This window comes from Apodemus sylvaticus, chromosome 3 (assembly GCF_947179515.1).
Source record: "Apodemus sylvaticus chromosome 3, mApoSyl1.1, whole genome shotgun sequence".
NCBI classification, from domain to species: domain Eukaryota; kingdom Metazoa; phylum Chordata; class Mammalia; order Rodentia; family Muridae; genus Apodemus; species Apodemus sylvaticus.
The window spans coordinates 130,078,980-130,094,662 of record NC_067474.1 but is presented as its reverse complement, the minus strand read 5'-3'; the positions used below and the strand labels follow the sequence as shown (position 1 = coordinate 130,094,662).

At 43.7% G+C, this 15,683-nt stretch overlaps 1 long non-coding RNA gene across 1 annotated transcript in view; it reads left to right on the top strand.

The window, feature by feature from the left end:
* Positions 1-13,910, top strand: part of LOC127681127 (uncharacterized) — a 32,006-nt gene extending 18,096 nt beyond the window's left edge. The window contains exons 3-4 of the long non-coding RNA XR_007977080.1: positions 7,178-7,356; positions 12,240-13,910. This is a non-coding gene — a long non-coding RNA (uncharacterized LOC127681127). The remainder of the gene's footprint in view (positions 1-7,177; positions 7,357-12,239) is intronic.
* The last annotated feature ends 1,773 nt before the right edge of the window (positions 13,911-15,683 follow it).

The window sequence follows — 15,683 nt, the reverse complement described above, 5'->3', positions numbered from 1 at the left end:
TTTATGAGTTCTGCCTCTCATCTGGTTTGGCATTACTCCAAAATGAGAACAGTGTTCAGATATTAGGCATCAAAGAGTGTAAAATGTCCTCTCTAATCTCATCAGTCAGGTCTTGGAGCTGTCTCCCTCGGAGGAAATTTTGGTCCTCTTTCTTGGAAAGCCTTCATTGTTTTTTCTGGGGATGTTGGACATATACACTCCTCCATCTAACTTCACATTCATAGATTGAGTAATAATAATCTGTTCTGAACCATGCAGTCAAATGCCACCATGAGCATGATAGCTAAGACAGACTAGAACTTCCTGCTAGACCTGCCTGACAACTTGACTCTTAGGAGCCTGCGAGTGTGTCTAGTGATACACCATTTCACTCACAAAACAACTGAGAATCACTGTGCATGTCTGGGTTCCCAGCTGCTCTTCAACAAGAAGTAGGAAGACCCCTAACCTAGTGGTCAACAGAGTGACACCCCGCCTCTTAAAGAGAGATAAGAGGCAAGTGGACCTCTGAGTTTGAGGCCAGTCTGTCCACAGAGCTGTTCCAGGCCAGTCAGGGCTACACAGAGAAACCCTGTCTCCAAAAAGTCAAAACAACAACAACAAAATTGCTTGGATGAAACCTAAATAAGTAGCATACTACCAAGCTTGGACCTCCAAATGAGTGAATTTCTGGCAATGAGGGATTTGACTTTCTTCTGGGTCTTAAGCTTCTGATTTGGTACCCTGGATTGGCTGTGACAATGTCAAATACAAAGTTGGAACACTAAGGATGTTTAGGAGCCTGGAAGAGTTCCTCATTAACATTGTGATTGTTTTTTATTTCCTGGGGTTCATAAGTTATCTGGGGATCTTCTGGGCCTAAGGGTATAACTCAGTCATAGACAGCACACTTAGCATGCCTGAAGCTGTGGGTTCAATCCCCAAAATTAATAATACTAACAACAACAATATAGATGTCATAGCCTGTGTTTATATCATATGTGATATTTCCTGTCATCAACTTTTATGAAGATTAAGCAAAATTGCTGAAGTTATAAAGGGACACCTTCAATCTTGAGTCTTTCATAGGGGACACTATCACTGTTGTCACAATATGACTTTAGTTGTGACTAAAACCCAGCTTAAGCCAAATAAAAGTTCACGTCAGGAGCAGAGGGCAGAGATGCTATAACCATGTATGATAGCTAACTTTGGCTGTCAACTTAACATATCTGGGAAGAGAGAGCTTCGGTTGAAGAATTTCCCGATTATATTTGTCTGTGTATATGTCTGTGTATGTCTGTGGGCATGTTCTTGATTGGTAATTGATGTAGGAGAACTCAACACCCCATGGCTAGTACCATCTCTAGACAAGGGGGAATAGGTTATATAAGAAAGGTAGCTGAAGTGTTTGAGCAAGCCAGTAAGGAGCATTCCTTCACGGTTTCGCTTCTGTTCCTGCTTGAACTTCTACCCTGACCCCTCTCCTTGATGGTCTGTAACCTGTGAAATGGAATAAACCCTTTCCTTCCCAAGTTGCTTTTGGTCTGGGCATTTATCACAGCTGTAGAAAAGTAACTGGAACACAGTGTTAGCAAGATTCTGACTCGTTCTCTGTTCCCTTCCCTTGAGATGCTTCCCCAAGGATGGATTCAGCAGATCAGGCTTACACTCTGCCCAAAAATCAATCCTATCCAGCAGAATATAAGTTTTGTCATATGATAACAGAGAAATTCTGGGGGACAGGCTTGTCCCATTGGGTCCCATTGTCACCCTGGAGCTAATCACTGAGTCTAGTTAAAGAGAATGCTTTCTTTGGTTTGGTTTTGGTTTTGGTTTTCTGAGATAGGATTTCTCTTGTGTAGCTCCAACTGTCCTATAACTCACTTTGTAAACCAAGCTGGTCTTGAACTCAGAGATCTGCCTGCCTCTGCCTCCTGTTAAAGGCATGTGTCACTAGTGGCTTCCTTTCTTTAGAATTCAACCATTTTCTTTTTTCTTTAAATTCATTTATTTTAAAGATAAAGATGATGGTGATGATGATGATGGGGGGGGGGGGCTAGTGAGTTAACTCAGCTGGTAAAGACACTCACTATGAAGCCTGACAACCTGAGTTCAATCTCAGAACCTCCGTGACAGAAAACCAGAAACAACTCAAGTTGTCTGCTATGATGTCTGAAACAGTACCATAGCATGTAATCATATAAAGTAAATGTAGATAGTAATTTTTTAAAGGAACTGTAATGGCCTGGAGAGATGGCTTGGCACTTTAGAGAGCACTTGTTGCTAATACAGAGGACTCAGGTTCAAATCCCAGAGCCCATATAGTGATTCACAGCTATCCTTAAATACAGTGTGTGTGGGGGTGGGGTGAGGGCAGGCACTGATGCTCTCTCTTCTGACCTCTGCAGGCTCCAGGCATACATATATACATGCAGGCAATGCATTCATACACACAAAATAAAAATAAATAGAATCTATGGTGTAGCAAACCCTAAACAATCAAGTTTATCAATGGTTCTTTAAGGTGATTTCTCTTTTGTTTGTTTGTTTGTTTTTGTTTTTTGTTTTTTGTTTTTTGTTTTTTGAGACAGGGTTTCTCTGTGTAGCCCTGGCTGTCCTGGAAGTCACTCTGTAGACCAGGTTGGCCTCAAACTCAGAAATCCACCTGCCTCTGTCTCCCAAGTGTTGGTATCAAAGGCGTGCACCACCACTGCCCAGCAGGTGATTTCTTTTTTAAGATTTATTTTATGTATATGAGTACACTGTAGCTGTCTTCAGAAGAGGGTGTCCATTACAAATGGCTGTGAGCCACCATGTGGTTTCTGGGAATCAAACTTGGGACCTCTGGAAGAGCAATGGGTTCTCTTAACCACTGAGCCATCTCTCCAGCCCCCAAGGTGATTTCAAAATTCATTCCTCTCAGTTAATACAGACTTCCTGGGTTATTTTCTAGAGTCTGAGTTCTCAAACTACATCTTGTGCTTACCCTAAGTCCATTACCCTAAGTCACATTCCATTCTTGGAACAACAAAAACAGCGGAAAAAGAGAGAGAGAGAGAGAGACAGAGAGAGAGAGAGAGAGAGAGAGAGAGAGAGAGAACTGTTGCCTTGGCCTTTCCAGGGGTGATAGCTTCTCCTTGTTCTCCTTGTACGTTTTGAACTTTGAACATTTCACCAAACTAAAGCTTTAAGTGGAGGACCCTGAGTGGAATCAGAGAAAACGGAAATATTTGGCTCTTTCCTGATTTTATTTTTCTATGGCTTCTATATCCAGATGAAGATAGAATATTCAGGTACCTTGTCCCTGTGTTTTTTAAACACTTCAATTTGATCTTGATCCCCACCAATGTGCTTCCCTCTCCTGAATACCACCAAGGTCTATGATCACAGACGTTTTCACCCCTCCTCTCTTTCCAAGCTGTGTGGGACACTTGAATGTTCAGCTTAAATGTGGCCCTCTGTGATGGGAGATGGCTTGAGTGCTTTTTATATATGAATTATTCCATTAAAAACCTCAGGAAAATGAACTTGGTGGTAACATGCTTATAATCTCAGCAGTCAGGGGTGGAGGCGCATTTGAAGCAATCACACATTTGAAGCAATTTGGAGCTATGTATCAAGACTCCTTCCTGTCTTTAAAATAATTACAATGACAGCCTCTCTCTCTCTCTCTCTTTTTTAATTTGGTTTTTTCAAGACAGGGTTTCTCTGTATAGCCCTGGCTGTCCTGGAACCCAGGCTGGCGAACTCAGAAATCTGCCTGCCTCTGCCTCCTAAGTGCTGGGATTACAGGTACAATGCATCCTCTTAAAGTCTGGCAATCTTTTGCCTGTCACCCCTCTTCCCAGGATTCTCCCTTCACCAAAGGTGAGCTCCTTTCCTAGCTGGCCTTCTCTTGTGAGAGAGCTAAGTATCCCCTTCTCTTTTTCATGGATGTGCTTCAGCCTTGAATGCTATCGCTGGAATCCCTCCTTAGCTAGGAGTCCTGCTTACTTACCCACAGCCTCCTTGGGTGGTGTTGTTTGCTTGCTGTTGTTTTAAAGGTAAGGTGGTCTCAGGCACTCTAGGCTCTCCTGGAACTTGCTATGTAGCCAATGATGACATTGAATTTCTAATGTTTCCACCTCTGAAGTACTGGGATAAAGGCATGTGCCCCCCATACCTAATGTTGATTTTAGTATGTGTGTATGTATGCGTACTTGTATATGCACTTGTGTATGTAGGTACATGTCAATGGAGGCCAGACATTGACATCTGATGTGCCCGGTATCGCTCTATACCTTGTGTTTTTGAGACAATATCTCTACCTGAACCTGGAGCTCCCCAGTTCAGCTAGACTGTCAGCCAGTGAGCTCTAAGACCACACCTGTCTCTAGCCACCTCCTTCCAGCACTGGGGTTACAGACTGTGCTACTGCACTCAGCCTTCACATGGGTGCTGGCGTCTTCGTGTTTGTTCGACAAACACTTTACCAATTATGCATCCCCAAGCTTGGTTTTATGCATACTAGAGATAGAACTCATGGCTTCCTGCATAGTAATAGGCAGTCTACCAACTAAGCCATAGCACAGCCCCCATGTTCTGTCTTTTCGTTTCTAGTCTCATGTTTCTTTCCCCAGAACTTAAAGATCTACTATTAGATCCACTACTGGGGGCTAGAGAGATAGCTCATTAGTTAAGTGTTTATTGTCCCATCAGAGGACCGGGAGTTCAGATTCTAACATTTCACAAAAGCCTATAACTCCAGATTCAAGGGATCTGATGTCTTCTGCTGGACTCTGCAGGCAGCTGCACACATATGAATGCATATATGCATGCACACACACATAAATAAAATTAAATTAAATATTTGAAAAGTCCCGCTGTTAGATATTTCTCCTGTTTAATCCTCACGCATAAAGTTGTGAATCACCAGAATCCTTGATGGACATCTACAATCACTCCTGTTGAATGATTTTACCTGTCTTTTTCTTAATATTTTTAAGAACTGGTGTCTCACTGTGTTGACCAGCCTGGTCCTGAACTCCTGAGTTCAAGAGTTGGCCACAGCCTCCTAAGAAGCCAGGGAGGGGGAGGCACATGGCAAGGACTAGGTTTTCTTTATTTGGTGATCTGGCCAGTCTTCCTTTCTTTCCTTGTATTATTTTCAACAGTCCTGGCAGCTGGAATTTCTCCCAAAACTTTATCCTGGAACTGATCTAATACACTGTGGTTATACGCAAGATCTGTTGATTGGAGATTGGACCTCTGGTTACTCGACCTTCTGCCTTCCATGGGAATTTATCCAGGCTCAATTCATATATGTACGTGTATTATCCCCACTCGCTGACATAGCGGATTATCTGAATAGCCCTGTAGTTGCCTTTAGAGCATTCAGCACTTAGCCAACGAACCCTGAGACCCTGAAACCTCCCCCTCACCACACTCAGAAGCTCCTCCGCCATGCCTTGTATCTGCTACTCAGAACTCTCAGTGGCTCAGTGGAATGCTCTGAGCAAGGAAGCTCTTTCCTCATACTCTGAGTGACTTTTCCCCCAAATACCATTAACTTTCAGGTACTCCCAAGTCACTACATTAACTGAACGGCCTTTCTCAACTGCCCTCAGCAATTGGATCAGTGACTTTTGTCTGGGGCTAGTATGTGGTTTTAGCATGCTGAACACATTCGAAAATATATCTTATGACCAGGCAGTGGTGATGCACACCTTTAATCCCAGCATTAGGGAGGCAGAGGCAGAGGCAGAGGCAGAGGCAGATCTCTGAGTTTGAGACTAGCCTGGTTTATGGAGTGAGTTCCAGGACTGCCAGGTCTACACAAAGAAACCCTGTCTTGAAAAATGAAGAAGTACAAGGAGGAGGAGGAGCATGAGGAGAAGAAGAGATAACTAAGACAGTCCCATCAGGGACTGATGAGATAGCTTAGTGGTTGCCCTTCCAGATGACCTAAATTCCATCTCTAGCACCCACATGACAGCTGACAACTGTCTGTAACTGCAATTCCAGGGAGAGCCAATGCCCTCTTCTGGCCTCTGTAGGCACTGTGCAAACATGCATTCAGGCAAAATACCAATGCACATAAAATAAACTTTTTTTTGGTATTTTTCAAGACAGGATTTCTCTGTGTAGCCCTGGCTGTCCTGGAACTCACTTTGTAGACCAGGCTGGCCTCGACCTCAGAAATCCGCCTGCCTCTGACTCCCAAGTGCTGGGATTAAAAGTGTGCGCCACCACCGCCTGGCTAAACCTCTTTTTAAGTGTTGTTTTACTGCTTGCTAATAATTTGATTTTGTTGTTGCTATTGTTGTTGATTTTGAGACAGGGTATCTCAGTGTTTCCCTGGCTGGCCTCAGTCTTGGAAATCCACCTGCCTCTGCCTCCTGAGGATTAAAGGTGCATGCCACCACTGCCTGGCTAGAATAGGATAATTTTAAAACATAAAACTCAGGTTTTGAGCCAGGTGGTGGTGGTATACGCCTTTAATCTGTCACTGTCTTCAGTCTCACCAGACGAGGGCATCTGATCCCATTACAGATGGTTGTGAGCTGCCCTGTGGATGCTGGGAATTGAACGCAGGACCTCCGGAAGAGCAGTCAGCGCTCTTAACCACTGAGCCTTCTCTCCAGCTCCCCAGGTTGGCCTCTTAACTCCAGAAATCCACCTGCCTCTGGCTCCCAAGTTCTGCGATTAAGGCATGCACTACCACACCTCGTGACAATATGCTTTCTCTCTAGAGATAGTAAGGATAATCAAATATAATCCTCAACAATCTTCTGATAACCTCAGATAAGCTGGAGAGATGACTGCCTCAGACCTTCATATGTATGAACAGCTCAAAATGGCCCATAACTCCAGTTTCAGAGGATCTACATACCCCTCTGGCCTCTACAGGCACCTGTACTCATGTGCACATAGTCCAGTACATAATTAACATAAAACAAGTTTCTTTAAAACTTTCAGATAGAATGTATAGCCTAAGGCAGATTTCTGAGTTCGAGGCTAGCCTGGTCTACAGAGTGAGTTCCAGGACAGCCAGGGCTACACAGAGAAACCCTGTCTCGAAAAATCCAAAAAAAAAAAAAAAAAAAGAATGTATAGCCTATATATCATTGGGCCATTTCTCTGTAACTACTCAGACTGTTTAACAACTTTTTTGTTAAAGTTATTCTAACATGAACAAATCCTTCCCTACTTATAGGAATGAACTGTCCAATGATTCTCAAGGCAGTGGTGAGTCCTTCTGTGCTTGGTCCTCTTGCAGCTCCACTACTTTGCATTTTCTGTGGCAGATTCACCAAAGAACTTACCCCATCTCCAGTAGTGATCACATGCAACAAATGATGTTGGCTTCCAGGAGCGATAATGCCTTCTGTCCTGGTGAGTTTGGAAAGTGCCTCTTTTAGGTGAGGATAACTATCACTGCTGCTACTATGTAATTTCTTCTTTCCCACTGTGTTAGTTTCTTGAGATCTGGGATATTCAGACTTCTCCATCCCTTGTTATTTTAATAGAACTCCACATGGGGGCTGGAGAGATGGCTCTGGTTAAGAGAGACGGAGTCAGTTAAGAGCACTAACTGCTCTTCCGCAGGTCCTGAGTTCAAATCCCAGCAACCACATGGCTCACAACCATCCATAAAGAGATCTGATGCCTTCTTCTGGAGTATCTGAAGACAGCTACAATGTACTTAACATATATTAAATAAATAATCTTTAAAAAATAAAAAGAACTACACATGGGAGTTGTGAAGGAGGAAAGAATGAAGGATGGCTGTGCTAACCTCCAGCTCTCTCTCTTCTCACAGAGAATATATTAGGACCACTACGCAACCATTTTACCCCATGTTTGTCCTTCTGTGTACACTACAAACCCATTTACCACAGTGTGTGACATTTTATTAGCCTCCTAGTCAATGCTCATTGAGGGGCTACTAGAATAGCTATACATACAAAGTACAGTAAAGACATAGAAAAGGGTCTTTTCTGGAGACATTTGAGTGAGAACCAAATGAAAGGGAGAAGCCTGTTGGAGATTGGTTCTAATGCTTTGATTCAATCAGGAATCTGCATGTCTAAATGCTAAAGGTCCTTGACCCCCAGTTGGTTTTTGACCAATCAATAAAGATGCCAGCAGCCAATGGATGGACACGAGATACAGGGCAGGACCCTTAGAGTTATGCTGGCTAGAATTCAGGGAGGAAAAAACAGAGGATCACCAGGATGTGGTGGGAAACAGAAGAGGAGAGCTGCAGGAGACCTAGCCAACGAGCCACTGGTCGCTTCCCTGACTGGGCCTAGGGTGAGAGGGGAAGGTTAAGGAGTGGCCAGTCGTTGAGTTAGCCAAGGTATTTAAAAAATAAGCTAATCTATGTGTGACTTTCATTCACGAATCCAAAGAATTTCTGGGTGGGTGGCTGGAAGTGAGGGAGCACAAAGTGGCGTAGCACAAACTCGCCACTACAGAAACTCCTCTTAGAGAACGTAGGAAAAGTGGTTCTTAGAACTTGGTCTTAACAGATAAAAATAAGACTTCTCAAGGCAAGCCAACCATGACCACACAACAATCAGGAAGCTGAGCAATCGGAATTCAAGTCCAGCCTGGGCTGCAGAGTAAGACCCTGCCTGGGAAAGAGAAGACAGGAATGAAGGAAATAATTTACCAGACAGAAGAAAAAATAGAGGCCGAGCCATTAAAAGAAATCCAAGCTAAGCAGAGTGGTACACGCTTGTAATCATTCAAGAGATGCAGCCAAGGGAATCATGAGCCTGATGTCAACCTGAGATACACAGAGAGGATGAGAGAGAGACAGAGACAGAGAACAGTGTCAAACAAGACAGAAACTTCTTTTTCCTTTCATATAGCAGCTTAGAAGTAGGCTATCCAGATCAGTTAGAGGACTCTCTATATATGCTATGTCAAGATTTTTATTATTTTATTTTTTCTTATTTTATTTGAAACAGGGTCTCTCTGTGTAGCCATGACTATCCTAGAACTCTCCAGGCTAGTCCCAAACTCATAGAGACATGCCTGTCTGTGCCCCTGGAGTACTAGGATCAAATATGTGCACCACCATGCCCAACTATAAAATTCTATCACTGAAAGAAGGACAGAATGGGTATGGCCATGAATTCCAGCTTAGGGGACACTCTGAACAAAACTCTTCCACATAAAGCAGGAACAGACTATTTGAAGAACAAAATATGTTCACATTTGCCTAAAATGCAGAGTGTAAGCAGCTGTCATAAGTTTCTGTGTCTTGTTTCACCACCCTTTACCTACTTGCAACACAGAGGCATCCTTCCACCGCTGCCTCAGCCAGAGAACAGGACCAGAGAGGCCCCAGGAGCTTGCATATCTATCCTCCCTCTACCTAGAACATTCCTTTTCCCACACCTTTACTATGCACCACTTTCCTGTCCTTTAAGTCTCAGTTCAAATTTCACGTCTTCAAAATCCATCGTTTTCCTTCACATTGCCAGCCAAAGCGCTGTGCTCCACATCCACTTTCACTGTGGGATTCTTTGTTTTGGTTTTCGATTTTTGAGACGGGGTGTCTCTGTGCAGCCCTGGCTATTCTGGAACTCACTCTGTAGACCAGGCTGGCCTCCATCTCAGAGATCCACCTGCCTTTGTCTCCTGAGTGCTGGGATTAGAGGTGTGTATCCCACCCCCACCCATCCGACCAGGATCCTTTTTTTAAAAATAAGATTATCTTTTTTATGTATATGAATGTTTCTTCTGCATGTATGCATGTGTGTACCACATTCCTGCTTGGTGCTCTCAAAATCCAGAAGACAGCATCAGATCCCATGCACCTGGAGTTACATTGTGAGCCACCTGCCACATAAAATCTGGGAACTGAATCCAGGTCCTCTGCAAGAGCAGCAAATGCTTTTATTTTTATTTTTTATTTATTTTTTTAAGATTTATTTATTTTATGTATATAAGTACACCATCCCTGTCTTCAGACACACCAGAAGAGGGCATCAGATCCCATTACAGATGGTTGTGAGCTGGGGATTGAACTCAGGACCTCTGGAAGAGCAGCCAGTGCTCTTAACCACTGAGCCATCTCTCCAGTCACTGAGCCATTTCTAAAACTGCCTTTTCCCAAATCCATCTTCTCTTGAGGCAAGATTTCTCACTGAAAAACAGCATTTTTTCAGCTGGAGCTCATCAATTCAACCAGGCTGGCTGGCCAATGAGTTCTTGGGATCCATCTTTTTAAACTGTTACCTGCTAACCCTCCACCTTCCCAGAGCCACGGTTACAGACTTCACGTAAGTGCCGGAAATCTGGACTCGGCCTCATGTCTGCACTGCAGTAACATGCTAACTGAACCATCATCCAGCCCCCTAGTGCCTTTTTTTAATTTTTATAAGCACTTACTGCTATCTAAAAAAATAAATGCACTTAAACAGATCCTTTAATTTGTTTAATTTTTAAAAAATGTATTTGTGAGCTGGGCGGTGGTGGCGCACACCTGTAATCCCAGCACTCTGGGAGGCAGAGGCAGGCAGATTTCTGAGTTCGAGGCCAGCCTGGTCTACAGAGTGAGTTCCAGGACAGCCAGGGCTATACAGAGAAACCCTGTCTCAAAAAAACCAAATCCAAAATAACCAAAAAAAAAAAAAAAGTATTTGTGTATGCCTGTATATGAGACTAAGTGTTACAGAGGCCTGTGGAGGTCAGAGGGCAATTTATAGGGATGGGTTCTCTCCTTCTACCATACAGGCACCAGGGATCCAGTTCAGGTCATTAGGCTTCAAGGAAAGTGATTTTAGCCAACGATAATTATCTCAATAGACAGTGTTTGCTTGTTTCTTTGAGACTGAATTTCATGTAGCCCAGGCTGGCCTAGAGCTTAGTATATGGTCAAGGATGATCTTGAACTCATGATCCTCCTGACTCCACCACCATGATCAGCTTTTTAAATCTTATTTATTTTGGGGGTGCTTTGAGATAGTAGCTTACCTCAAGCTCACATACTCCTGCCTTAGCTTTCTGAGTGTTATATTAACACCTTTCCAGGTCCATTTTAAACCACTCTAAAAGAAAGCAGAATATATACTTTTCCACGTTATATCTGTTTCATGGTAAAAATGCTGTTTTTCAATGGATGGTGATGACTCATGCCTTTAATCCTAGCACTTGGGAGGCAGAGGCAGGCAGATCTCTGAGTTCGAGGCCAGTCTGATCTACAGAGTGAGTTCCAGGACAGCCAGGGCTACACAGTGAAACCCTGTCCAAAAAAAAAAAAAAGCATGTTATCTGTGTCCTAGCACTTGGGAAGCAGCTTGGGCCTCTACTGAGCCATCTCACCAGCCCCACGGCCCCTTTTGTTTTCCTTAAATGACTAAGGAAACACACAAACAATTGTAAGGAAAAGAAACTATTTTAATGGTTGGATTCCAAAGAAAGGAAGCCAAGGGTTTTTTGTTTTGTTGTGTTGTGTTATGTTATGTTTTTTGAGATAGGGCTTCTTTGTATAGCCCTAGCTGCCCTGGAACTTACTCAGTAGACCAGGCTGGCCTTGAACTCAGAAATCTGCCTGCTTTTGTCTCTAGAGTTCTGGGATTAAAGATGTGTACCACCAAGCCTGGCTAAGATTTTTTTAAGTTTTTTTTAAAGATTTATTTATTTATTATATGTAAGTACACTGTCTTCAGACACACTAGAAGAGAGCGTCAGATTTCATTATGGATGGTTGTGAGCCACCATGTGGTTGCTGGGATTTGAACTCAGGACCTTTGGAAGAGCAGTCAGTGCTCTTAACCGCTAAGCCATCTCTCCAGCCCCATTTTTAAGTTTACTTATTTTTATTTTCAGTAAATATTTTGCTTTCATTTAAGCAAAGTTATTTCTTTATTAATGTGTGTGTGTGAGGGGGTGGTGAGAGAGAGAGAGAGAGAGAGAGAGAGAGAGAGAGAGAGAGCGGGAGGGTCCTGTCGATGTAGTTACGAGTAGTTCTGAATCATCATGTGGATGTGTTTGGAGTCGAATTCTGGTCTTCTGCAAAAACAAATGATCTTAGCCAACCACTAAGCAGTCTCTCCAATCCCTGTTTTTTGTTTTGTTATGAGACAAGGTCTCATTCTGTAGCCCAGGATGGCTTAAAACTCTGACTTCAAACTTCTGGCAATCCTTCTGCCTCAGTCTCCAAAGCGTTGAGATGATAAACCATCATGCTTGCTGTCTTTTTAAATTTTTATGAAAAAAAAAAAAGCAATAGATAGAATTCATTGCCTGCTCTGTTTCAGTGAGAAGATTTCCTCTGTGGAAAATGGGATCGTATGTGACATTTCTGACCATGAAGAATCACATTCTGCCTCCTGGAATCAAGAGTACTCTCCACAAAAGACATCTGTGCTGAGGCAGCAATTACCATGTGCTTGTCATCAGATCAGCACCAGGGTCTTCCCCGGGTGTCTCGGAGCTGCCACTGCCCCTGAACTGAATGGGGCATTTACCACACTGTTATAGATAGATCAGCTGACCATCATGCACAGGCCCCAAGAGCCTATCAATTAGCTCCTGTTCGTTTGTTAGCCCCTGTCCAAACACACAAACAGTCTGGCTCTGGCCCTGCAGTCACATTATCAGTCTCCTCCAGCCTCTGGACGAGTGATAAGACATGAGCTTGCTGTCCTCCACCATCCCTCATCTCCCCTTGGATAAAGTGTCAGTTAATTAGCTAATGTGAGTAAACACGCCTGAAGCCGATTTAAAAAAAAAAAAAAAAGCTCAGCCAGGCTATTGTCCTGGGCCCCTCCGAGAAGCCCTGTCCATCCCTAAGTCTGCCCACAAGATTCCCCTTCAGCCTCTCATTCAGAAAGCTACCCAGGGACCAGTGAGGTGGCCCAGCAAGTAACCCAAGCTTGAACACCCCAGTTAGATACCCAGGGCCCACACAGTGGAAAAAGAAAGCCAACGTGTGCAGTTGTCTTCAGTCCTCCACATGGTGCTGTGACACGTGTGTGCTAACACGCAAACACAGACAATAAATAATATAATAAAGAAAAATAAAAGCAACTTAGTAGCTTCACAGACTCAGCATTCCCCCAAATTATCAAATGGTGGATGATCTTTGATTTCTTCTTGGAGGTAAACAGACCATTTACCATGTCAACCACCTTTTTTAAATGAACCGTGAGGGAGTCATCCCTCCTGCTGAGTGTACGCCCAGCACTAATACCAAGCCCACCATCTCTCCATCCAAGTTCTGAAAGCTATAAGAAATCTCTGTTAAGAAAGCTGATCTCTGGGAGGCAGAGGCAGGCGGATTTCTGAGTTCAAGGCCAGCCTGGTCTAAAGAGTGAGTTCCAGAGCTACACAGAGAAACTCTGTCTCGGAAAAAAAAAAGAAGAAAGCTGATCCCCAAAGGGAGTCATAATGGCTAAAATGCCTCTAACACACCCAAACCTACAGAAATTCCCTGCAATTTGTCCAGTGTCAAAACAGGAAGTGCCCAAGACAGACACATGCCTGCCCTCTACCTCCGGTCTCCACCACACCCCAGGTGTGTCTGTGGGATAGAATTGATAGAGGCTCTACCCTAAAGCCCAGTCTCATTGGGCAGCACTTGGGCAATTCTCCGTGCTCCTTGAGGGTCCTCAGGGAGGAGCTGCAGCATCCATCCCCTGCATCCTGTTCTCCTCTGCGTTTGTATCCCTAAGGCCTCAGCAGCATTCAGCTTTTACAGGTTCCTGGATTGTCCCACTCCAATCCTTCCCCTCCCCCACCCCAGCTGCAGCCGGAGGGATCACTTGAAGACATAATTATGACTCCGTTGCTTCCTGCCTAAAAGTGTTTGATGGCACAGAGTAAATCCAAACTGCCTGCCTTTGCAGTCCGGCCCCTGCTGACCATCTTAGGCTGTTCCCCTTTCCTCCACTGTGACTTGTGCTCACGGTGCCTGCCTCACACCATTTCCTCCCTCCCCCCGCCCCCCCCCCCCCAGTTCAGATAAAGCCTTAAAGCCTTTCCTTGGGGCTCAGTGCTTAAGAGCAGTGGCTGCTCTTCCTGGGGACCTAAGTTCAATCTTTTTTAAAAATAAGACTTTCCTCAAAGGTCTGCCTAGATGGGGCCTCTTCCAGCAAGCTCATCCCTGAACTCCAGGGCATTTTGGTTGTTGTTCCCTTGAGCCTACTCTGCTTTTTATGGTAACTATTATGCACAGATTTTGTTTTCTTCCATAGACTATCTGCATTTTAAGAACATTCTAGGGCTGGAGAGATGGCTCAGTGATTAAGAGCACCAACTGTTCTTCCAGAGGTCCTGAGTTCAAATCCCAGCACCCACATGGTGGTTCACAACTGTCCATAACGATATCTAACATCTTCTTCTGGGGTGTCTGAAGACAGCTACAGTGTACTTACATATAATAAATAAATAAATCTTGGTTTTGTTTTTGTTTTGTTTTGTTTTTTGTTTTTTTGGATTTAGTTTTTTCGAGACAGGGTTTCTCTGTATATCCCTGGCTGTCCTGGAACTCACTCTGTAGACCAGACTGGCCTCGAACTCAGAAATCCACCTGCCTTTGCCTCCCAGAGTGCTGGGATTACAGGCGTGAGTCACCATGGCTAAATAAATAAATCTTAAAAATAATAAATAAATAAATAAATAAAAAGAACATTCTAGCTACTGACTGCGATGGCACACAACTTTAATCCCAGCACTCAGGAGGCAGAGGCAGGTGGGTCTTTGTGAGTTTGAGGCCAGAATAGCCTATAGAGAAAGTTCCAGGACAGCCAGGGATGTTACACAGAGAAAGCCTGTCTCAACCATGGTCGTACAGTATTCAAGGAAGCAGAAGCAGGCAGATCTCTGTGACTCCAAAACCAACCTGATTTATACAGTAAGTTCCATGCCAGCTTGGATCCTGTTTACAGGAACACACTTTTTACTAGCCTTTGATCTGTAAGTCCACTTTCAAAAAAGCAGAAAATAATTTAAAATAGAAACAAAATATGTGCACACAGATTTTCATCATTGCATTAATTTTTCCATGTATTTGTGTGTGTGTGTGTGTGCCATGATCCATGTGTGGAAATCAGAGGACAGGTTTGATGAAATATTTCTTTCATTACAACCTGTGGGTTGTGAAGCTTAAACACAAGAAGTCAGGCAAATGCCAATTCCTGATGAGCCCCCTCTGCAACTACCACTGTAACCATTCTGTTAACTTAAGCTTTATTTGGATTTTATGTAGGTTTTTGTTTGCTTGTTTTAAGACAGGTCTTCTGTATAGCCTAGGCTGTCCTGGAACTCACTATGTCTACAGTAAGTTAGCCTCCAATTCACAAGGCTCCGCTTGCCCCTGCTTCCTCAGTGCTGGGTTTAAGTGTGTACTGCCATGTCCACCTGTGTATGAGAGTTTTGCCTACATGTATGTAAGTGGACCCCACTCCACATGCATGAATGTCTGCAGAGACCAGAAGAGAGGGCGAGCGCCATGCTTTTGTTCTGTTTAATTGGGTTCCGGGCATCCACTTGCAATCTCGCCAGCCTGAACTTGCTTCTCTGAGATGAGGTGTCACTGTGTTTTCTTAGCTGGCCTTGAATCCCCTCACTTATAGGAACCTCTTGCTTCAGCTACATATGAACAATTGGAACTACAACCATGTTTCACCACAGTTGGTCTTTCATTATAGACTCTGTCTGTCTTTCTTATTTGTTTATTTGTTTTTATTATCATTGGGTTT